The sequence below is a fragment of the Ambystoma mexicanum genome, chromosome 3p (assembly GCF_040938575.1).
Source record: "Ambystoma mexicanum isolate Mex_15411 chromosome 3p, UKY_AmexF1_1, whole genome shotgun sequence".
In the NCBI taxonomy this organism is placed as follows: Eukaryota; Metazoa; Chordata; class Amphibia; order Caudata; family Ambystomatidae; genus Ambystoma; species Ambystoma mexicanum.
In genome coordinates, this window is record NC_090925.1 from 989416363 (window position 1) to 989442515 (window position 26153).

A 26153-nucleotide genomic window follows, 5' to 3' on the forward strand; every position below is an offset into this window, starting at 1 on the left:
CTGATGCAACTATTACACAGGATTTGATCTGGCTTAAGTTTGCTATATGGATTTGAACCTCTCATGTAAAGGCCGAACATACTTATTTGTGAGACTTGTTCAAAATACTATCATATTGTTACCGATCATGTACCATCAGTCTCAACTCGCAGCTGTCAATTTAGGTCAAACAGCTATATATGTTTTTTTTCCTATATTGCATTACCTTATGTAAATACTACACTGGATCTGACCAGATTTGAGTGTGTTACATTGATGAGCTTTTCCTCTTATAATCCATTCACTACAGGAACCTGCCAAATGTAACTATTGTACACTATGCAACCTGATTTGAGTTTGTTACATGGTTTCAAACCCCTCGTGTAAGGCCGAACATACTAAATGTTTGAGACTTGTTTGTATTAATGTACATACATTCTGGTCACAGTGGTGTGAAACACGTGATATCAAATAATCGAATACACCATTATATGGAGCAACTATGGGGCTTTACCATGGCTCCACCATAATTTTGTACAGTACGGGCTTGGTTATTCATTTGATATCATCCGGGTCACATATCTCCACTGCAAGTTCTTATACATTCTTGATAAAACTACATTTGTATTTGCTTGGAAATATTTAAGGTATCAGGGCTTCATACACTATTAAAATTGAACAGCACCAACATTTAACTGACAGGCAACTATCCAGGGGTGCTGGACACAACGATCTAGCTCGCACAAACCTCATCAGCTCCACCCTGCGAGGCAGCGGGCCTACTTCAAAATTATACTTAGTAAATGGCCCATTTCGTTACAGTAACTGGCTGTTTCAAGCCACAGAAGAAAACGATCCTGGGGCGGGGGGGGGGGATCATAAAGCAGTTCGCCTCCCGTTAGCGGCACATTACATATAGCAATTAGAGGTTACAGTGCAGGGATCCCCCTGGATCACCTCAGGGCGTTGCCCGAGATTCTGCAAAAGCAATAACTTCAGTGGGATTTGCGAAAAAAGGGTCTTATTGTTGTGCACAATTCTCAGATTTGATGGGTACAACATTGCATACTGTATCTGCTTCTCACATAGCATACTCTTCGCAGCCAGAACGGAGAGCCTGGCTCTTTGTACAGTCTTGAAAGAAGGATATTCAAGCTCCCTTGTATTGGATGTCCCCCAGCTCACGGGTCTTGCGCAAGATGGCGTCCCGGTCACGGTAGTTAAGCACTCTCATAATGACCGGGCTCTGGATCTGGCTCGGTCTCGGCACCTGGCCTGATATCCGGTGGGCTCTCTCCACTATAAACTGGGAGGAAAGTGGGGGATTTTGCAACACCTCCTTGACAAAGAATTCCATGAATACCTCCATATTGTGCAACAACACTGTCTCCGGTATACGCATCACACAGACGTTATTACACCAAGAGCACGCCCCCAGGTCTTCATTCATGGCACATACTTCTTTCATTTCCCTCTGTAGGCCCAGAATTATCTCTGACACTTCAGTACTTTTGTGTTCGAGCTTCCCTACCCTGTGCTCGGCCTCATGGAGCCTGCCACTCTCTTTGTCGATCCTCTCTTGCACGCAGTCCATTTTTGTACTCCATGCCATCCAGCTTAGTGTTCACTGCTGCAAAGCCATTCTTCATTTCTGCTAGGGCCAGGCTTAATTCAGAGGGCTGACTCCCCCTGCTCGCTAGCATGCCTGCACACAGTTCCAGAGATGTTCCTACGTCGTTCTCCCCTGGTCTGGGGCAGGCCATGGTGCCACCTTTCAGTGGCAGCCCCTCCTTTTGCGTCAACTGCAGGCGGCCCTGCTTTTTATTTCCTTTTGCCATCGGGCTTAGTAATAAAGTCAGAGCCCGCGTGGGGCCTTACAGCGGGTTAGCTCACAGAGGGGATCCCATCTCCTTCTCTAGGCCATACTCCAAACGTGGTCTCCCAGCATTCACTTCAGTTCATTTTCCTCCCACTGGGCTGGGGCACAATGCCTCAAGCGACAAAAGAAACGGCACCCCCTAACCCCCTCAGGTCAGCGCCCCCCCTACTGTCAAGTGACCAGCTATACCAGTGGGGGGCACTCACCCCGGGTGGACAACCTCAGAGTGTCCCCATGCCACAGCAGGGGGCCTGCCACTGCAGGGCTCCAGTCTTCCAAGCAGGGGTGGCGCCCCTTCCCCGCTTTGCCAGCACAGTGAGTTCCCTTGTCCTCAGAGCCTCACCTCCACCGTGCTGCCCCGGCTCCTCGCTGCAGACTCCATGATGCCCTCTGCCACCTCACTGTTCCGGGGGAACTGCTCCCCAGCCACCGTCTGGTCCTTGCAGCCCGGCAAGAGTTCCAGAAGACTCCCAGGCCTCAGAACAGCCCCGGCCTAGGGTGCCTCTGGGTCCCGCCTCATCTCCAGCGATCCACTGTCACCGGCGCGGGCCGTTCGGTCGACGCTCACAGAGGGTCATGGGGAGGGGAGGATGCAGTCGGATGCGCCAATTTGCAGCCCGCCAAAATGTCTGCTGGCAGCAAACACAGCCGCATGGAGAGAAACGCCTCCCTCTTCAAATGAATGCCTCTGGGACAGTAGAAATGGACTTCAGCAGTTCTCTGCCCTCTCCCTCAATCAGCATTCCGCAGAGCTTAGAAGTCGGCAGCCATATTGGTCACTGGCTTTCGAGCACCCCCAATATGTCAGGATAGTTGAGCAGTTGGCTTCTCTTCCCCATGTTTTCAGCATGGGACAAGGCAGCACGTTGAGCTTCACACACTCTGGACTCTTGGCCACCAGGAAACAGTCCAAAACACAGGTCTCAGGGTCTTCTGCCAAAGTCTCTTTTCCACCAACAGTCTCTTACTGCAGAGGGCCTGTCATAACAAACAAATATCAAAGTTCCATTCTTCTCAGGATTTTCACATGCACAATTCCTCGCTTTCAATGTTCATCATGGTTCTTCCTCCTTTAGGCTTGGACCCCTTTTTACCACAATGTTTACTCTTGGTCTCCCTCCTTTGGTCTTGGATCATGGATCTCCCTCATTCTGGCTCCGATCATAGATCTCCCTCGTTCGGGCTCAGATCCCTTTCAGCACAATATTCACATTTGGTCTCCCTCGTTCAGGCTCGGACCACATAATTTTACTTTCTACGTTTTCCTCCTAATATCAGAATCGAAGACTTTCTAATGTGCGATGGGTTTTGCTTAAACCATCGCAGGACCACTTCGATTCACTCACACAATGTTTGTGTGCATCTTTTACTTTTGTTTCTCACTTCTTGGTGGGAAACCTTACAGAGACATTCGATTGAGCACCTTTGCGGTGCCGGACCACTCTGTCAACGGTATCATATCTTTCCTGCTCAAATTCAAGCATTCATTAATAGTTTAGCTTTACTCACGTCTTTCATCAAACGCATTTAACAATGTTAATTCCTGCACTTCTTATACAATGTTGCTGCGTGTAACCTTGACTTCAACACAGACCGGTCTTGCAACGGTCTCCCCAACTCACCGGCTGTGTTGATCTCTCTGGCGCTACTTCGTTCTTGGAGCCAAGGGCGATACCACTGCAGCTGCTGCTCCTCCCCAGCTTGGTCAATCACACAAGACTGCCTCCAATATCTCTTACACACAATGCAGGATTCTTCAGTCTGGTTTCATGGCCTTACACTTTCACTGTCAAGGGTTTCTTGAGACTAACCGTTTCTTGGCCGAAAAGGTCAAGTGTATTTCCCGCCTTACAAACCCTTTGTGGTTTGCTGTCTTTCTCCCCTCCTTCAGTTGCTGATTCGAAACTGCTGTTCCTTCATGTGCTTTGCCTCGCTCAGAGTGTGCTTTCATGCTCCGCCTTTTATCTGTGTGGGGAAGTTTAATGGAAGTCAGATGTAAGTTTAATGGAAGTCAGATGTGAGTAATCGCCAGTAATTGCCTGACCTCGGCTGACCATTGTAGTGGGACATGTCAGGTATACTTCTCAGGTGTTAGTCTGTTTTCTCCCAGAGCGGGTTGTCGCTGTGAAAGTGTTTGTGTAGGGAAAGGGGAGGGGGTACAGTTCCCATGTATCCTGTCTGGTAGGATTGGAAAAAGGTGTTAACGCATCTGGCCATCCGGTGTCACACTCCCACTCCCCGAAGACCCCTCACCCAGGTGATCCACCCGCACTGGTCCACCTCCAGGATCTGTATCCAAAGGCGATGGCCATTCCCAGGCCACCTGAGGGAGAGATTTGCAGGGACTAGCGGGTGAGACACCTTCTGGTTTCTCACAGATGTCCCCAACCATTGCTCCCACGATGATCCTCCTCCTTCTATACAGAATGATCTCAACCTTGTCGTCTTTCATGTTCCCCTTTTGAAAATGACCCTGCATGGGACTGCACTGCTCACTCGTATTTATTGTCTAGCATTTGTGATCAAAACCCTCTTCTATTCCCTCAATAAATAAATATGAAAATAGTGATGTAAATAGTCATTTAAATCACAACATAGTCCAACCTTTACTCCTGACAGCAATATTGCCTCTCCATGTTACATGAAAGAAATGTGTTCAGTCAGCAAACATTCTGAGGAAAGATTCTGTTTTATCAGACATGTGGTTGGCCTTCCTCCTTTTGCATCTGTATACTTGGTTCCGACTTACATGATACACTCACAAGTTGACGAGAATGAACGGAGAAGCTAAGGCTTGTCTCATTCGCTAATTCAAAGAGCTTTCCAATGCTACATTTATTGGCTGCCTGTCGCAACGCAGTGTGTATTGTTCTGTGCTCGACATTTTCCCCATAATCCCATCACTTGGAACCGTCACTCCTCTTCTTGAATTCATACACCCAAAGGATTTCCTGGGAATGGCATTTAATCCAATTTGTTCTATCCCTGACACACCCTATTCTTTTGGAGACTTTCCTCATCGTGACCTATCATTATCTAGGTTTCAGAATGCAGAAACTGGAAGAAGATTAATAAGTAAATATTGGAGATGTTTATTTTAGCTTTATTCCGTGTTTTGTTGAAATTAAAAAATGTGTCCTATCTGCTATAAAGTAGTGAGTGGAGGGGTATGCCAAGCTAGGTAGTGTAATGCTTAGGTCACTCAAATGGAATGCTGCCCAGCTTCTAATGGCCACTACACTGGGAAATTCACTTGCACTTTGCAAAAGGTTGAGCGAAGATTTGTTACGGGAACATTAACATTTCACAAACAAATGCATATGGCTGCAGTAAGAGCATAGGACCTGTAGATGACCCCCTGGCTGAAGCTACAATATTGAATATACATTCGCTACCTATTTATTATGTAATCTTGGAAAACAAGTGCTCTCCCCCACTTCATTGTTCAAATTAACTTTAATTGGTTATTACAAATGTTTTGCAAGCAAAAGTGGATGCCAGAGGATTGGGCAAGTCCAGTGATGAGTGGAGCAAACCTGCTCTACAAGATCTTTGTTCGGGGTGGCAGGTGGCAGTATGTTGAGTGTCTCATTGGGTTGCACCTCCAACAAGTCTGTACCAGATGTTCTGTGAACTATCGAACTATGTTCCTTCATACCCTACAATTAAAATGCAAAAGGCCTCCTCAAGAGTAAGCTCTTAATTGCACACAATGGCCAACTTGAGACAAGGCCAGCTGCTAATATGTGAAAAAATTTGCTTATTCATAGATCACAATTCAGTCTTCTTTCTTATCCATTATGAGAACTGAATGGCAGAGCACTCCTAAAGAACCAGGGGTATACATACCTTAGTTCAGTACTGAGCTCTGTGTTCGTACCATCTATGTTTGGCATTTCTATCTTCTTACCTTCCCCTCAATTGTTTCCTCTCCACCAGCAGACTAAGGATACCACCAGGTCTAGGGGGAGAGTTCACCACTCCATGGACAAGCCTAGGAGCTCTGAATTTAATACAATGTTCATTTGGTGCAATATAAAACCACATTAACATAATATAACATACCATAGTAGACTTAGAAATGGATCTGTTTGTTCTAATTATTTCTAATGCTGAGCGTATGCAGGAGAAGGAACAATGATTGAACCCCAATCACCCTGCAAATGCAGCCAGTGAACTGGAGGACAAACTGTGAGAACCAATCAGAGGCATCTCTTGTAATTGATATTCATAAAGGCCTTTATAGCAGGTGGAAGTGAAACTCACTTTGTCACCAAGTAGCAAAACCTAATAATATGTAGGCACTAGATGCAGACTGCACTATGAGAACATTGGGAGATGTTTCACCAGGGAGACTCTCTAAAAGTGAAGCTATCCAAGACTACACAGCCCATCGGCTGATCAGACAATCAGGGGGACACATTTTGTTGATTCTCGAGTTTCCAGTTTGACGCCGTCCATATAGGCGGGTATGCACTTTGATTGTGGCAGCAAGTTGACACATAGCATTCTACATAAATCCTTAATGATGCAAATATTTCAGTGTCTCTCAGTCCGCCACAAGGTGCTAAATGGGCAAAAGTATACATACACATGTTGATGCAAAAGAACATCCATCCCCTCAGAGCTTATCACAAGATACAGAAAAATACACAAACACATCTGGCAGTCATTAACTGTTGCATTAGAACCCAGGATAAGGGAACTAGTCAATCAGCTCACTCCAATGTTGGGCATGAACGGACAGTGAAACCCTGCATTTGGTGGGAACTGCTGGCAACCCCCTTGCTATGGGTGACATTGTTTGCCATGGTACTGCCATTCTCCACCTCCCACCCCTTTAGTCCCTCTCGTCTTTGCCCTCTTTAAGGCCTGCCATGATGTCAGGGTTGTCAGTCACACGGGTGAGCAAAAGGCTTACCCATGTGAGTGGATTAATAAAGAGTTAATAAAGAAGCCTGTCCAGGTTGGTGTATGGCAATTTCCAGCACACAAGCCACGATAAGCACAGCTCCATGTGTGTGTACTTCTAGGTTCAAGCCAGCAGTCCCCATTACAACACAGGGGTGCGCTACCCAGAACAACTGGCAACGAGGCAGTTATGGCCTGCACACTTTAACCGCTAAACTGATTTACTGGTTTTCACTTCAGTGGCCCTCTTCAGATGCATTGCAGTCCGCAATGCAGTGCCACCTGTGGTGCCAGCGCACTCATCTGTTTAAAAGGCGCTCTGATAAAGGCACTGCTCCTGCCTTCTTAAGGTCCCAGAGGAGTAGGTATTTTCAAAGGTAGCTGTCATGTCAGGGTTCTTGTGGTCCTTCCTTGTTCCTCCTGGTGGCCCGCCACATGCCATCCCCAGTGTCAATCTGTTCTGGTTGTCTAGAAGGCTCCCCCTACTCCTGCTTTTTTAGTTGCTGGTGTTTCCCCCCGTTTGCTGCCTGCAGGCTACTGACACATGCCTGGAAGGAGCTGACAGGCCTGTAGCTTGTGCCAAGAAGCAGGTGGGCATATCGCCCATGGCAGAATTTGTCGTAATGGGTGCTTCTGACAGCCAAGGTCCACGATGGGTGCCTGGGTTAAGAGGACAAATTGTAGTATGACTGGCCTGACAGTGTACAAGATTTTCAAGATCCTTTCTCCAATGGATGATTCATAGCCAGCAGCCAAGGTATCTTTGGAGAACTATTTTATCCCAGTGGTTAATATGTGCTATGAGTGTTTTCTTTTGAGGCATGCAAAGCAGAAGGAGGATGATGCATTAGAGGTGTTTCATTCCCTATTATGGCATGTGTCATTTACCTGTAAGCTCCTTATTGAGGAGGATGAGGGACGTTATAAGTAATGCAGGGCTGTTACTCAGTGAAGCTACACAACAACATTTTCTGCCAGCCAGACATTTCCTTGCCATAAATATTAGAGCTGGTTTGTTCTTATGTACTGGCAGCAGAAAGGGTGGAAAAGAGGCTTTGGTTCAGAAAATTGGAGGAAATATGTGTCATCATGAGATAAACATTAAGGGCCCTTGATCGTCAAACCAGGCAAAAGACACAGATGCAGACATTAGGCACCTGCAATTACTGTGGGGGCACATGACGCATGTGGGGACCTGCCTAGCGAAGGGTCATATCTGTGGAAGGCGTGGGAAAACCAAACACCTTGCCAGAGTAAGCCGGCATCAATTCACACACAAATTGTCCAGAAGCAGACCCAATGCGGCAAAAGGCAGAGCGACAATTGCACAAATTGACGCAACTCCTAGTGATCAAGAGGCCGAATAGTAACAGGAAGAGGAGAAGATATTCTGTATCTCTACGGTCCTTGGTGCAGGATGCAAAGAGCCTAGAGAACCAAGCACACATGCGCTGACCATTACTGGTGCATCGGTTAATGCAATGGCACACTCCCATTATATCATGCTATGGGATGCAACATCATTGACCTCCAGCAAAGTCAGAATATACATCCTTGGTGGATAAAAGTCCAACTCTCTCGGAGGTATGTTTGCAGGAGCGGTTTGCCATGGACAGAAGAGGATAAACTCCCAATGTTATGCTACCAAAATAAGTGAAGGATGCTCTGTTTGGGTGGGAAGCAGCAGAAGAACTTGTCATTGCCAACTTTGTATTTCGGGCAGTGGCTCCCCAAAGACCAGAGCAAGAGTGAAGTAAATGGTGTGTTTTCCCAACCTTGAGATCGAGGTTGATGACCTAATACATAGATATGTGTGGTGTCAGGTCACGGTACAATCAATGTGCCCTCCACCAATTGAATCATCCATCCATAGTGTAGATCCCCTGGATGCGTCTGAGTGTGGATGACACCATTAACACGTACTAGCACTTTCTGGTATCATCATTTAGTCATCTTGCTACCCTGAGGTGGACTTTTTTCTCTCTTCAACTGCTAATGAAATAATGTCTTCTCTTGAGAAGGTGTTTGCCACACATGGATTACCAGAACAGATCAAACCTGACAATGGTCCTCCTTTTCAGGGTTAAGAGTTCCAGAAGTTTTATCATCATTCAACATAAAACACACATGCATACCAAGCGTGTTGTCAAGGGCCAATGGGGAAGCTTAATGCTTCATGCATAGCCTCAATAAGCTGTTGAGAATTGCCCATCAACAAGGTTGTTGCACCCGGAGGGCTCTCCTCCAAGAGTACCGAACAGCTCCCCAAATCTCTGCCAGGGCATAGTCACGGGAGGACCCCTTGGGAAAATATCTGAGAGGCAGGTGGTGGTCAGAGATAGACAAGAAACTTCTAAGGCAAATTAGTGTTTACGTCAACACACGGCCCTGAAAGACGTCAGAGAAAAGGATAGCATTCTAGTCTGGGGGCTGGCCAACCAGCTGTGTTTAACTTTTGAGCCTCAAACATGGAAAGTTACTGAGTTAAATAGATACGCAGTAGCGGCCAAAGGAGACCTTTGTTACCAGAAATGTGGGGCCCTAATGCAAGAGGTCCTGATGTTAGGAACCACAGTGAGATCAACACCCGTAGAATGGGGAGAATGGGGCAAAGGAGCCTGGGGGACTATATTTTGTATATGTGGCATTGACACTTGAACCCAGATAGCTCACGAGACATTTCATAGTAGTTGTCCCATGGACTCTTTAAGTGACCTGTTATTTGTTTTACGTTCAAAACTTTGCAAATACAGTTCTCTGACATTGTTCCTCAAACAGCATACCAACATATGTAAATGTTGTAAATGTAAGAGTGCAGTACATTCAGCCCCCACTTTCTGTGGAAAGGAAGCCTTTCTGCCCATTTCTCTCTTTTGTAGTGTAAATAGCAGTTAATGGATGAGGCGGCACGTTCCAGGCTGCAGGAATCCCCCTGTGGGGACCAGCTCACACCTTCTGCAGCTCACATCTTCTGCATATGATAATCCCTGATAGCCTCTCCCTCCCCTGGTAAGGACAGCCAAAGCATGGCGGTTTTTGCCATGAACCCATTAGCCGTAGTGCAAAACACTGCAGGGACATCAGCCATACAGCTTTAACTAGCAAGAAACCAGAGAGACTGAAAACTTGAGTTTTCAGTGCTATTCTCCCTTCCGCACCCAAACACCCTTTCTGTCACTGACAACCTGCTGCTCTTCACCTATCTGCAGCCGCTGCACCCTCTTTAGGTCAAGGTGATCCACTTTTAGAGACTCCACACTTGCCCGTTTATCTTATCCACTGCTTCTTGTTTCATCAGGAAGAACACCCTGCAGGGTTGCAGCATCATTCTGATACTGAAGCCCTGGTGTTGGTGCAACACCTAGTGAGTTGTGGCTGTCAGAGGCAGTGGAAATGTCTTTTGGCCTGTGTGAGAAGAGTTTTGGGGCTTGTAGGAGGCAGCAGTGTAGACCTCTGCAAGGAATGGTCAGGGATTCTGGCCCCTGCCTTGACCTCCTCACAAACACCTAACAAAAGCCTCCTTGTCTTGCTCAAAATGGACACTGCCCTTGACTGGAAGAATTCCAGCAGGTCCCTGAGCCCAGCACCTGATCATGCTAGAGTGAGGTTTGAGGCATCTCTCAGCCTGCCAACTAACATACTAAGGCAGGTAAAAAGGGTGACTTTGTCCCCAAATTTCAGTTAGTCCTTTCTCTGAACCAAAGGTTCCTGCCTTCCATAACCCTTTTGCAGGTAGCCTGTGGTAATTGAGTGGTTGGTGATTCAAGATTGTCCACTCCCCTTCATCTGCCAACTCACAGAGGCCTGTTTTGTTGTACATGGAATACAATGTATTGGTTATATAGGGAGAGAAAGCAAGAGAGGTATTGACAGTGGTCTACTGGGACTTGAGAAGGCTTATGAGCCTGCGTGTCCTCTAACAGCTGCTCGTCACAAGAGACGCTGTCGTGGAGTGAGGGACAGATGGAGAAGTGCAGTGTACCCACTGGAGCAGGAGGCCTGGCGCGTGACAGCTCCGTAAGGGACAAACAGAGTAGCAGCACACCTTGTGGTGAAGGAGGCCTGGTGTGCGACGGCGCCATTGGAACCGGCATGGAAGGAGAAAGCGAAAGGAAACACCCGCCCACACGCGGAAAGAAGAAGGACCTGGAGGAGGCAGGCTGGCCCAACATCGCATTGAATGAAGGTGAGAACAGTGGCTGGAGCATCATTAACAACGTGAGGAGGGCATCACGTGCGCACCACAGGGATACCAGCAAGTGGAGACCGACTATATTAAAGGCAGCAACAGCCATTAAGTAAAGGAGATGCCAAGAGGGAGGACACAAGAAGACTGGCACAAAGGGAAGGCAAAACACAGGAGGAGACATCAAGCCCCATAGAGTGAAAGCAAAGAGGGGGAAAGGATAACAGAAGGCCCCCAGCAACACCAGAGGCCAACATTAAAACTTCAACAAAGGCCCACAGCCTGCATCCGGAACACCGCCAACTAAAAACAAGTGCCACCACGAGAGCCAGTGGCGGAGTCAGTGAGGCACCATGGCAGACAATGTACAAGTGCCCGTAAGGGCAGGGGCAGTGGCGGGAACTACATCACGGGCAGCATTCCTCAGACGGCCCAACCCTCTCACGCTACAACCACACCATGATCAGGGTCAAAGATGGGAGGAATGGATGGAGGAATTTGAAGACTTCATGAGGGCCATAGAAGACTAGGACTCACCCAACAAAACGGACATCTTTGCCAATCTGGCTGGGAAAGAAATCAAAAGCATCCTAAAAACTATCCCGACGCAAGACAAGGCCATGTACGCCCAAATGATAGCAGCTGTCAATAACAAGTTAGTCATCATTCCCAATAGATACTATGAAAGATACTCCTTCAATCAGTGTGAGCAGCTCTCCCATGAAAACATTGGCAAATTCAAGCAAACCGATTCTCCAATCTAGACCTGAACTAGGGGTACCACCAGCTGGTTATTCACCCCGATCGAGACCCATCACCATGTTCACAACACACGACTGACTTTTCCGCTATAAGCGACTTAACTTTGGAATATCCTCCACGGCAGAAATATTTCAGGAGACTATCCGCCAGCTAATCGCACCAGTACCCACCAAACTCAACTACAGTGACGACATACTCGTATTTGGCACCTCTCAAGAACAACACGATCAGGCCCTGACTTGAGTGTGTGAAATCCTAAACATAGCAGGTCTCACCTTGAACGGATCTAAATGTGACATCAACAGAGACAATCTTAGATTCTTTGGACACATCTTCTTAGACCAAAGGATAAAGCGGATCCGGAGAAGATCAGTGCGATAGTTGACCTAACCTCCCCAACAGGAATAGCTGAACTATGTTCATTCCTGGGCATGGCAGGATACTGCGCCCACTACCTCCCCAACAATGCCACACTCACAGACCTGTTAAGACAATTCAAGAACGACGCACCATTTGTATGGGACAAGACCTGCCAAGAAGCATTCTAGGCAATAAAAACAGAGCCTGTCAAAAACCACAAACTAATATTTAAATCCGGCGAGAAACACAGAGATAACAGTTGATGCCAGCCCAGTGGGCCTTGGTGCCATACTCGTGCAAACAGAACAGAATGGGCAGAAGAAGAGGCATATTGTTGCGTATGCGAGCAGAGCTCTGTCTTACACCGAACAAGCATACTCTCAAGCAGAACGAGAAAGCCTGTTGGCCGTATGGGCATGTAAGAAATTCCACCACTTCGTCATAGGACAACCTTTCACGTTCATAACTGACCATCAGGCATTCAGCTCCATCTTCAGAAATCCAAAAAGAAAAGGCCTCCACGCATTGAGAAATTGGACATCAGGCTTCAGGAATACAACTTCTGCATCATCCACAATCCCGGCAGACTATCTATCACGTCACCAGAAGGACAGGGAGAAGAAACACTGGGGAAGGAGCCGGAACACTCTATCAGTTACCTGTCAGAGAACGCACTGCCACCGACACTCACCATCACACTGTTTGCTGACAAAAGCAGAGCAGACCACACCATACAGGCAGCTGTGCAACTCACCAACACAAATAGGTGGAAAAACTACTGTAAGGAACCATTTGAGAATGAGGAGGTGGACAGAAAAGAGCTAGAAAGGATAGCCAAAATCCAAGAAGATCTAGCCACAAACAGAACAAGGTATCCTTCTGCGAGGAAACCGACTAGTGGTCCTCAAATGCCTGAGAAAGACAATAGTAAACATAGCACACGAAGGACATTAAGGTGTTGCAAACACCAAAAGAACCTACACAACCAAATTTGGTTCCCATACATGGACGCGATAGTTGGGGACATATTAACACACAGCCAAGCCTGCCAAAAAGCTGCAACAAATGCACCCCCATGTCACCTCCAAATAGTGCTGCTACCTGAAGGACCCTGGCACCGAGATGCGATGGACTTTTACGGTCCCTCAGAAGACAATGACTGAATACTTGAGTTTCCCAATAGTGAAACATGTGCAGTTCACAGCCTTCCACCACATAGTATGAGTGATAGACAAACTATTCAGTGAATGGGGGGTGCCAAACATTGTGAAGACAGACAATGGGCCCCCATTCCAAGGACAAGAATTCAGGAAGTTTGCAGAGCACTTAGGGCTTCAGCATCAAAGAATGACACCCCTGTGGCCACAGGCCAACAGGATGGTGGAGAGCTTCATGTCCACCATCAAGAGGACCAGATAGAAAGTTCTTCTAGACTAAACGCCCTTTCCCCAAGCGGTGTGCCAAATGCTAAGAAGCTACTTGAACACACCACACAAAGCCACAGGGAAGACACCAAAAGAGATAATAATAAAATACAAACCTCAAACTCACCTAATACACCTGCAGAACCACACTGCAGAGCAAGATGCAGACATAAGAGGGAGAGACGCCGTGAAGAAAAGAAAAGCCAAGGAATGGGCAGAGCGAAGAAGAGGAGCAAAAGAACAGCAGCTACGAATTGGGGAGCCTGTCCTGGTGGCAACAAAAGAAGACAGACTCACGATATTACCCAGAACCATTCCTCGTGACTGAACTCAAAGGGTCAACGATTACCGCAACAGGAGATGGACGTGAGATAAACCAAAATGCCTCATTCTTCCGACTACTCTACACCGCTGGACCAGAAACCTCGGAGCGGACGCAAGCAGAGAAGGAACAGAAAGCTAGAGAGGACCAAGGGCACAGAGATCGACAGGACGTAGAGGAAAGACCAACGGAGACCTGTGAGTCACCAGGAAGACCACATCAAATGGTGAGGAGGCCACCACGGCTGATGGAGCAGATGTGAGGCCGAGAACTTTCATGATAAGTGCAGGGGAGGTGTTATAGGACATGAAATAGTTAGGTCATGCCGCAGACTAACCACGTGACTTTGGGAGGGTGCAGGTGGAGGAGCAAAGGGAGGGGCAAGGGGAAAGGAAGTTCAATTCATATGGAGAGTTAATAAAGTAACGGACACCCTGGGCTCCGTGTCGTTTATGGCCACAAGGAAAGAAGCAAACCCTTGACCCTGCCATCCCGACTAACTTCAGGCCCATCACGACTGTGCCCTTTCTTCTAAAAATTTTAGATAAAGTGGCTTACTTGCAAATTCAAAGCTTCCTAGAGTCTAACCACCTACTTGGAACCCGTCAATCAGGATTCCGCCCGCAACATGGGACCGAAACAGCGTTAATAGACCTTAAGGCCCAAATAGACGATTGTAGAGACAATGGCCAAGCGGCCCTACTTCTCCTCCTGGACCTATCAGCGGCATTCGACTTAGTGGACCACACAGTCCTCTGTAGTCACCTCGACTCGGCAGCCCACTTTTCAAAAGAGGCCATAATTTGGATCCAGTCATTCCTGAGTAATCGGACCATGAGAGTCTTCGCTCCATCAGCCTCAGCAGACCCAATCCCTATAACATGCGGTGTTCCACAAGGATCTTGTGTGTCACCCACCCTCTATAATGTCTTCACGAAGCCTCTCTTTGATGAAATGGATCATCTGGGCATCGCTTATACTAACTACGCTGACGATACCCAGATCCTCCTCCCGCTCTCAGGAGACTACGCCAAGGACCTGGCCCTAGTGAACAGGATCTATAGCATCGTCCAGGCATGGATGGCCACACACGGCCTATGCCTGAACGATGATAAAACTGAGCTTATCATCCTGGGCACCACTACCTATATATCCAAACTCAGCCCTGATTACGACAACTTCATTATTGATGGGAACAACATAAAAGTAGCTCATGAAGTAAAAACCTTAGGATTTTACCTAGACGCCACCATGAACTTTACTAAACAAGTTAACTCCCTAGCTTCTGCCACAGCATATACATGCAAACTTATCAGAGCGAGCAAACAATTCCTCTCCACAGATAGTTGCATTACACTAGCCAGAGCCTTGATACTATCCAAATTAGATTATTGTAATGGACTTTACATTGGAGCTAATAAACAGACCATCCACAAAATTCAAGTGCTCCAGAACAATGCTCTGAGAGCAGCACTCAAGATTAATAGAAACGAGCATATTTCCTCCACAAGAAGAGAACACAAATGGCTCGCCACCGCAGACAAAATTCATCTCAAAATCGCCTCCCTCACCCACAAATGTATCAACAACAAAGCTCCACCTTACCTCATGGATAGATTACGTAAAAAGACTTCTTCCAGACCTACCAGAATAGCCAACGCAAACTGCCTCCAAGTCCCGCATTTCAAACTTGCCACTATAGGAGGAAATAGCTTCCCGGTCAAGGCTGTGCAGTTATGGAATTCCCTCCCCCATGACGTTAGAGAACCTCAGTCTTTCGCAAAATTTAGACAAAAACTCACCAGGTGGCTGAGAGCCAACGACAGCTAACTACTCCACCTGTCACATTGTACATTACTGTATATAATTATATATTACGCAAACAGGAGCAAACTCCTTGTTCCCCTGTCCTTGATCTCCCCTTGTTCATATCTGCTTGCTGTAATATTGCTGATGTCTGTCTACTCTTCCTGCCTCTTCCTGTACGTGCAATTAGCCGAGCATATCTGTAACCAAGCTCGGCGCATCTCTGTACCTTCATCTGATTTCTATGTACCTGTAACTAAGTTGAGCATATCCTTATCTGTTTGCGCCCTGATACTCCAGGGTTTGGCGCGCTATACAAATAAATAAACTAAACTAAACTAAACTAAACTAAACTAAACAACAAGTGGCAATGTGAGCTTGTGAAACAATGGGACCCGTCTGTAAGTGGTCAGTGGTGGGAATGCTCCCCCGTTCCTCCTGACTAACCAATTCCCCTCTAGGATCTCCTACCACCTTACACTATGAACATATACATACCCACACAGGCAGCCATCACAAGCATATCCATTAGCACATTAACACTACCCGAACCGTGACTAAGCTCTCCGCATTAGCCCAATCACACTCTCCTACATCAGCAGCTAACCAGAACCAAAGCGCCATAGTTTACCAGTTTTAGGGCTCTTCCCTTTTGATAATAAACTCCCAAGTTTGCACGGACAGACCTAGAGAAAGTAGATTGACACACAGAAACTGGGTACTTATGACCTGCACCCAACAACACCACAGGTTTCGTGTCTGTCTCTCCCATGTCCCACCAATGATCCCCCCTCACCTTTTTCTTTCAAACCTTGTGCAGCGGTGAGGGCCCCTATATTGGTAGAAGGGTGTTACACAAGACCACCTACATGACATTATTTTTATGTTAAAGGATGTTATGATGTCAGTGGACCAGTCACGTGAGTGGCATAGTGATAAAAAAAGAAATCACAATGCCCAGTTAACAAAGAAGCCAAGCCTGGATTGGGGTGCACTAATTTTCTTGCACGGAAGCCACCAGAGGCACGGTGTAAAACTCTGTGTTCTCAGTGATGACTCTGACATCAGATGATGTTCCAGTTACTTCTTTATTGAAGTTCCAGTACATTGTATTGGGTTTAACTTATCAAGTTAAATCAGAGCCTAAGGTAACATGCACCAGCATCCTCTCAGGTAGGCTTCATCACTCCAAAACTCTCACTCGGAACTCTCAACCATACAACAACATTCTCACAGGCAGCATTCTACTACACATAGATGAACATTATCTGCCACTTCTCCTGCCAGCTCCTCTCGAACAAAAGTACCTTTGGGGACAAGGTCCCACACCAGCTGGCCGCTCAACCAACTACAAGTAACTGTGAAAATTGCCAGATTGCGTCCTCTGCTCGCTGGCATGTCTTTTCTCGCCAGTCCTAGTGCAGCCGTATCCTGCCTCCTCCTCCGGAAAGGCAGCATCAACCCGTTTCCACCAAATGCCGGATGCTGCATTAATAGATCCAAACAGGAACTTCCCCTTGACCAACTGCTGTATCAGCAGCATTAGCTTGACTCCTTTCCTTACAACGCAGTATGTCAGGAATAAGGGCTGGTGCCGCCGGGGAGTAACTAAGTTTGCTTATTAAAGCATTGGTAAAGAGAACTACATTTCCCAGCATTCCGGGGAGGACCTGTAGTTCAGCGCAAGTTGCAGCGCGTTGCCAGTTGCAAGTAATGAAGGGCAGCATAAAGCCAACACGCTCGCAACCGCAGGTGTGGCTTATTTTGTGTTCCTGGATGGGTGCGGTCGGAGCGAGACGTGAGCGAAGCTTTCCTTACAGCCCGTAAGACTTTGGAGCAAGACGAAGCTGGCGGACTGGCTGGCAGTTGTTACAGCGTTTTCTTCAGACTCCGAGTGGTCCCGTGGGGCCGCTCAGAGCTCAGATAAGTAATGGGCACATTACGCTGGTAAATACTGGGAGCAGGATGAATGCGGGCGGGCTGGCTGACAGTGGTTACGGCATTTTCTTCAGACTCCGAGTGGTCCCGTGGGGCCGCTCGGAGCTCAGATAAGTACTGGGCACATTACGAGTTTACAGCAAAGTGTGTGTTTTCAGTGAATCCTTGTTAAGGACTTCGATGCTTTATACTCGTGTGTTTAAAGGCACACGGCAGAGTGCGGATCATGTTTAGGGTTGCTAAATCAGCAACATACAGTACAGGACATTCAGGGTTAGGGGCTGTTTGGGCACAACAGTGATCTGTGTCCCTGTCTGGGCATGTACATTATGGCTATATGTGTTCAGTGTTGCTTCAGCTTGCCCAACGGGCCATGTGTCATGTATTTCATGTATGAAATCTAATTCCATTGTTGGTGTTCATCTATGCTTGCTATATGTTTATCTTGTTACATGTTCACACGTATTAAGGTGTGTTTATACGATTTTAGAGGTAGGCTGGAGGCAAGATTAATAGCACATACCCTATGTGTTTGGTTTAGTAAAAGAACTATATAAGGAGGTTTTTTCCCTGTGCTTCCCCTTTCCTATCCACCTTAGGAGTTCCCTAACCCTCTATCCGGTGTTCCTACATCCCTACCCTATCCACAACCTCTTCCTAACTCCTCTTCCCCCAATTGGCAGCCACGTGGTGTCCTGTGTCTATAATCAGGCGCCTGTGCCAACCACGGGTGGAGGGTTGAATTCATTCGGCTTCTGTGGTTCGGGGGAGAGTGTCGATTCCTCTCCTCCATTAATGTGTGCATTACTGACATAATAAGCCACCCCCATATTGGGATACTAAAACCACGCAAGCCAAATGGATACGACTCCTCCGCCTTTAGCCGATGTGCTAAAGGCTCTTCAAGATATTCAGTTAGAATTAGCACAGGCACGCCAAGAGTCAGACAACTTAAAAGTACAAGTACAAGGTTTGATGGCTCAGCGAACTCCCTTGCAGGGGGCTAGTGGGTCTAATGTTAGAGAACCATCTGCTAGTCAAAATGCTACCGTTATTGTTCAATCTCCTAGTAACGTACCGTTAGCAGCACCTGAACGGTTTTCTGGTGATCCTCGGAAGTATTTTATTTCAAAATCTTTTTATTGGCATTTTAAGATATACATTACATCGGTGACAATTTCCCTTCCAACTGATTATCTGCGCCATTCTGCAATTATAATACATATTCGATTATTTCCTGGAAGGAAACATCCCTCAGGACAACATAACAACATTAACTAAACATAAACTGTCTTCATGTTCAACGGTTATGGAGTCTGTAGCACCTTATATCAAGTTGGTGGCCTGTCCATGTCCCTGTAGGTGGGAGACGGGTGGGGTTGGCATTCTTTCCCTTTGAGACTCGTCACCCCCTTCTTTTTGTTGTGAGCTATGCATTTCTTGCGGCTGAGCGCTGTTCATCACATTTCTAGGCCTCATGGGGGCATGTCGTCGGATGGTAGGAACATGTCTCTCACCACAGCTTTCCATGCCTCAAATTTAGCGTTGGTGTCCCCACCACCCCCCACAGTCCCCAATCCCCAGGCTTCTGTCTCTGCAGCCATCCATCGCTCCATTTCCCTTTTCCACCTCATGTATTGGGGGCCTTTTTTGGACTTCCATGACATTGCCACCTCCCTTTTTGCTAGTATGCATGCCATGTCCATCACCCGGACAATATGTTTTATTTTGCTTAACCTGGGGTATGTGCCCAGCAGACATTCCTTCATTGTCCATTCATATCGGGTTACTCCGCCCTTCTCACATGCTTGTTTAACGTTGGCCCAAAATCTGCCCACTTTTGCACACTCCCAAAACATGTGCATTAGGCCTGCTTCATCACTAGTGCACCATGGGCAGCGTGCCTCTGCCTGCCGTTTGAAGCTTGCTACCCTTTTTGGGGTCATGTACGTTCTGTATAGCACGTTTGCTTGGATTAGCCTGAACCTGGCGTTTCTGGACACTGACTTTGGGAATTTCAGTGCTCTCTCCCATTCATTGTCGGATAACCCCTCACCGATGTCCGTCTCCCATTTGGTCATTAACGTGGCTCCGCGGGCGTTGGGCCTGTCGTTTAGCTGCGCATAGATCCTCGACACTGGCCTCCACCCGTCGCTCAGGTTGTACATTTCTGTCACTAGGGGGGTCGTTGCTGGTTCCTCTGGCCAGCCATCCCATCTCTCCTTAGCCTCGTGTCTGAGTTTCTGATACCATAAGAACTGACCCGTTGGTATACCCTCCCTCTCGTGCAGCGATTCCAGATCCTTAAATTCTCCCTCCTCGTACATGTCTCCCCAGGCGTATATACCCCATCCCTCCCATTGCCTAAGTATGTTAACCACGGCTGGTGTCGTTCTCATGCTCGCCATTATTGGCAGATCAGGGGAGTAGGGGTTCTTTAGATGTGTGATGGTCTTGACTCTTTCCCATACCAGTCTACCCAGTTTGGCCAGTAAGGGAGCTCCTCCGGCACGGTCCGGGGGCGCCCATATTATCTCCTTGAGATACATGGGTTTGACAAGCTCACTCAGTAGGCCAGTTTCATTAGTGACCTCATCTGATAGCCATTTAGTGACGTGGCTGAGTTGGGCCGCCAAGTAGTACCTTTCAAAATCCGGGAGTTGTATGCCCCCCTTATCGTAGGGGAGGGTTAAAACATTCAATGTGAGTTTATGGCGTGTTTTTCCCCATATGAAGTCTCTGACCTGAGCTTCTAGCTTTCGGAAGAAAGGTGGCCTGATGTAGTGGCAGATGGTTTGGAAGAAATATAGGTAACATGGCAATATAATCATTTTTGCTATCGAAGCCCTTCCCATCATCGAGAGTGGTAACCTTGACCAAAATTTCATTGAGTTGTGAAGCCCTTGAGATACCGCCTGTGTATTCTGCTCATGTGTGAGTTCAGGCGTGTGTCGGATCTTGACCCCCAAGTATTTAAACATGTCCTGCTGCCATCTTATCCCAACCTGCGGTAGGCTGTCCATTTCTACCCCCCTCAGGCCTGCCAGTGGGAACATACAGGATTTTTGTCTGCTAAAGTGTATCCCCGAGTACCGTGCAAAGTTATCCAGTACTTCCAGAATTGTAGGAGCGTTATTTTTTGGGTCTGTTAGGTAAATTAGGACATCATCCGCATATAACGAGATGACGTGAAACCCCCACCTACTCTTATTCCAGCATCCCAGAATTGTTTCCTTATATAGATAGTGATTGGCTCCAACCCCAGTATATAGAGCATGGGGGAGATGGGACAGCCCTGTCTGGTGCCTCTTTGTATGTCCCAGGCTTCCGATACCCACTTGCCCGTTTTCACTCTAGCTGTAGGATTGTTATATAATATCTTGACCCAGCGCACAAATCCCTCCCCGAATCCGAACTCCCTTAGCACCTCTATCAACCACTCCCAGTAGATGGAGTCGAATGCCTTTATGGCGTCCAATAACATCACTGCCATCTGTTCCTGGCCTTCCGCTGTGTGTGCTAAAATGTGCTGTAGCCATCGCAAATTGGCAGTTGTGTTGCGGCCAGGCACAAAGCCATTCTGGTCCTCGTGAACCAGACAGCCTATCACTTTGGACAATTTGTTGGCCAGGATGGTGGTCAGTATCTTACAGTCATAATTCAGCATTGCTATTGGTCTATAAGAGTCGCAATCTTCGGTTGGTTTTTGTGGTTTGGGTATTGGGACTATAAGAGTCTCCCTCATGGTCTTGGGTAAGGTTCCTGTCTCGTAAGCTTCTTGAAATACCTTGTGTAGTAATGGGACCAGTGTTGTATCGTATGTTTTGTAGAACTCCGGGGGGAGCCCGTCTGTCCCCGGGGTCTTGCATGTGGACAGGGCTCTAATTGCTACTGAAATGTCCTCTGGGGTGAGGGCCTCTTCCAGTGAGTCGCGCTGTTGATTGTTCAGTTTAGGGAGTCCTATCTCTTCTAGGGTGTCTTTTATATCTGTCAGCGGGACTTGGGTGCCATGTGCGTATAATGTGGAGTAAAAGTCCGCAAATGTGGTGTTGATCGAATGCTGGGTTGTTCTCCTTAGACCTGTCTTGTCTTTTATCGCGGTCACTGGGTGTTGTGGGTGTTCTCGCCTGCAAAGCCAGGCCAGTAACCTGCCTGGCTTGTCACCTTTGTATGTGTGCCCTGGTAGTGCGTGCTGTGTAGTCCAACTTTGCTAGCCGTCCCCATGCCTGCTGACAGTTCGCCCGTACCTCCTGCAAATGTTCCTCCTCCTCCGTAGTGCCGGAGCTGTTAGTTTCTCCCAGCCTTATTTCTTCCTCCCTTTCTTCCAGCTCCCTCCTCAGCATTTTCCTGACACCCGCTGTCCCGGCTATAACCTCTCCCCTCGTTACCACCTTTAGGGCCTCCCATACCGTGCTCCAGCGCTTCACGCTACCACTGTTGTTGGTGACATATTCTACCAGTTTGTCTCCCAGCTCCTCCTTAAATATTGGGTCTGTCAGAGCCTCTGTGGGCATACGCCATAGCGGAATAGGGGGTCTAGGGCCCTTCAAAGCCCAGTGCATTAACAGGGGAGGAGTGGTCCGAAATCGATCTACCCAAGTATTGTATTGATTCCACCTGAGCCAGGTGCATTTTGTCTTTAAACATATAATCGATTCTCGTGTAGAGATTGTGTGGGGAGGAATAATGTGAGTATCCTCTGTCTGTGGGATGGAGTTCCCTCCAGACGTCTGCCAGGTCTAGCTGTTCCAGCAGATTGTTTATCACCCTAGAGGTTCTATCCGATTGCTTCTGCGGGGGTTCAGATCCATCTAGGTCCACGTCCCTCACACAGTTAAGATCCCCTCCCCATATGTACAGGCCATCCCTGTGCCCCGCCAGTTTCATCTGCAACCTAGCTAGGTAAGACGGAATGCCGTGGTTTGGAAAATATGTGTTGACTATGCAGATCTCTACCTGCTCCAGCACTCCCCACAGGATCAAATACCTCCCCTCGGGATCTACTTCAGTTCTTGTCATCTGGAAGGGCACGGCTGGGTTGATCCAAGTGTACACCCCCCTAGCAAACTTGGAATATGGGGCCCCCTGACCTTGTCCTCCCCAGTGCTCCTTCACCTTTGCCTGGTCCTCCACCGAGAGATGAGTCTCTTGGAGCAGTGCAATGTCTACTTTTTTCCTGCGCAGGTATGACCTGATCCTGTTCTGGCGTAGATATGACCCCAACCCTCTCACGTTCCAGGTTAGTATTCTAAGTTGCATTGCCATGTTTAGGGCTCTTCCTCCCGGGGCTTCGTTTCCCCCCCGCCTCCTCACCTTCCGTCTTGCATCTTGAATGTCCAGGCCACCCCTCTTTATTCCTCGTTCTGCATGAAGATTGTGGTGTTGAACTAGAACTGCTGCAACAACGAATGCAGCTTAAACAAACAACTCTGTGAACTGGCAGTCCGACGAACAAGCAGTTCGGACTGCATAACTGCAAACTGCCCCCAGCAGTTACAGTGAGCCTGTAGCACTCAGGGGCTCCCACGCTTTCAGAGCCTCTCCTGGCTTTCCGGCGTGGGCGGTGTGCAGGAGTGTGACCTGCACGTGTCTCGTAGGGGTGGGCCATTGGCCTGTTTGCCATTGACTTGGTCGTGTGTGGTGTCTTGCTCTTCTGCCCAGTATTGCTATCCGAGTATTACGGTCGTAGCTGCCGGTTGATCAACCAATTCATGCCTCATGTGCAAGATCAGCGGTTAATGTTGCCGGTTGATGCTTCTTGTTACGTCTATTATTCAGCTTGAGACAGTTTTTCGCCATCGTCCGCTAAGTTATTGTGTTCAAGCCACATATTTGCCGCGGCCGGAGTTTCCAAGAAAATTGCTTTCCCTTTATAAAGGACCTTGAGGCGAGAATGGTAAAGCAGCATATATTTGAGGTTAAGTTTGCGCGGCCTCGCCTTAATCGGTATAAATGAGTTCCTGGCATATTGTACTGCAGGGGTGTAATCCGGGTATATGGCAATTGTAGAATCCTGCCTCTTGATTTCTCCACAGTATTATCTCCCTATCGCGGAAGTTTAGGATTTTGGCAATAATCGGTCTTGGGTATGAGCCTGGGGGTGGACGCTTCTGAAGAGACCTGTGGGCGCGTTCGACTGAAAACCCTTGCGAAAGCCTCCCTTCCCCAATTTCTTGTTGTAACAACGTTTCTATGAAGTCCGTAGGGTTCGGGCCTTCCATGTCCTCGGGAACCCCTAGAATCCTGATGTTGTTGCGCCGCACCCGACCTTCTGCATCCTCGGATCGTGTTTCCAGCCTTGACACTTTTTGTTCCAATTCCTGGACTCGCTTCTTCAGATCTGCGGTGTTTTCGACATTAACCTGTAGAGCGGTCTCATTGACATTTACTCTTTCCATCAAGTTGCGTGCGTCTTGGCGCATGAGTTGCATGTCCACTTTTATTTCATCAAACCTGTTTTCAATGGAGGTGCGGAGCTCTGCAATGGCTTGAAGGACTTGCGTGTTATCCGGTGCCACACCTGCGTGTGCTGGCTCACCCGTAGTTGTAGGTCCGGGCAGCTGCGGCTGTTTAGATCTGACCGTTGTGTAAGTGTCCATTGTTGTGTTTTTGAGTTTAGTTTTAGATGGAGACATCACGTCTCGCAGGGCCAGGGTGCCTGCCGCCTTGTTCCACGGGTATCTGTGTGAATGCTGGACAGCTGTGTTGGGCCGGCTACAAAACCTCTCCTCGAGTGCGTCCCCCGTAGAACAGACCTCCGTCCGCCAGCTAGGCCAACTAAGGCAGTCCGGGGCCTGACCCAGCCGTTGGGCCCTCGGAGTCCACCACAAAGAGGGAGCAGGGGCGCTTCCTCTTCGTTTTATATTTTCTCCTGTGGCTATCCTTGGGGGGGAAGGAAGATGTGGGGCTGCTACTCACGGGTCGCTGACATCGGAGTCTGTCGACATGCTCCATGGGGCCTCTCCTGGCTCCTCCAGTCTCTCGCACGGAGCCCGTGCCCCGTTCCCTAAGACCCAGCCCCACGCCGCAGTGGAAGGGCGGTGAAAGGGGACTCTCCCGGGTCGCTGCTGTCTGGGTCCTCCGGAGTCTCACGAAGGGCTGCCGGCGGTGTTCCGATAGCGATCCGCGGGTCCCAGCGCCGCTCGGCCCCACAGGCCCCCCCAGACAACAAGCCGCCCTCAGTGCGGGATCCTTTCCCCCCGCTTCCTCCGTATCAGGCACACGACGCCGGCGCCAAAGGCTCTGCGCTGGGGCCGCTCAGAGACCCGGTCCGCCGATTCTCTGTGTTTCGCGCTCAGTTGAGTTCAGCGCCAGAGGCCGCCATCTTGGGCCCGCCAGGGGGGAGCCTCTTCCGACGGTTCGTTTTTCCCTTTGCAGGCTCCGATTTCTCCCGAAAATGAGGTCGAGTGCAGCAAATGGGTTCCCCTGCCCTCGACCAGGTTTGTAGCCTCGTATGTTCTCAATTAAGCACCGTAACTGCTGTCGATTCAGGATCTTGGGTAGGAGCTCAGGCGAACACCGACCTCACTCCATGCGCGTAGCCACGCCCCCCTGATCCTCGGAAGTATATGATGTTTCTTACACAATGTAGATTGCATTTTCTGTGTAAACCCATGGCGTTTGAGACCATTCAGGCCAGAACGGCATTTGTAATATCCTACTTGACAGGGGATGCGGCGGCCTGGGCAATGCCCTTGGTTCAAAAGGATGATCCTTTGCTGTATAGTTGGGATGGGTTTTTGGCAGAATTTGGAAGGTTGTTTGATCGGCGGGAAGTGTCTTTGGCCCAAGATAAAGAATTATTAGGGTTGAAGCAGGGTGCTAAAGATTTGTTAACGTATGTGACCCAATTTAATAGATTGGTGATTGAAACAGAATGGCCAGTGTTATTTTATCAAGGATTGAAGGATGAACTAAAGGATGCCATTGCTCAAGTGGAGCCGCAACCTAGAACATGTACAGCTATGATAGATTTGGCATTGAGACTAGATCACAGATTGAACGAGAGAAGAGGTGAAAGAAAAAGACCGGAGGCCGTCTCGTTTGCGAGACTAGATAGAAGTAGAGGAGGAAGGTTGAGTGAGGTGGAACCCATGCAGATTGGTAGTATCAGAGGACCTTTATCAACAGCGGAAAAAGAGCAGCGTAAAAGTAACAATCTATGTCTCTATTGTGGACAAGCAGGGCATTTTATCCGCAATTGCCCTAATACTCCTCAGAAAGGGGGCGGGGGAGACAAGAGCAAGAAGGAAACGGTAAAAGTGATGGGCCGGCCTTAGGGGGAACACAGGTGTCTGGCCCGAGTGAAGTAAGGTTCCCCAGATGGGTAGCAAACACAGTTGGAAGCAAAACCTCTCATTTTTATATCTTAGTGACATTATGTTTTGCGTTGTCCAAAAAAGAGGTATGGGCAATGGTGGATTCGGGGGCTACGGGAAATTTTGTAGACATTACTTTTGCTGAACATTTAGGATTACCTGTGCAAGACAAGGAGAGGGTGGAAGGTGTCCAGTCAGTGGATGGGTCCCCGTTGATATCCGGACCAATTCGGAAGCAGACTGAGAAATTGGAGATGATATGTGCGGC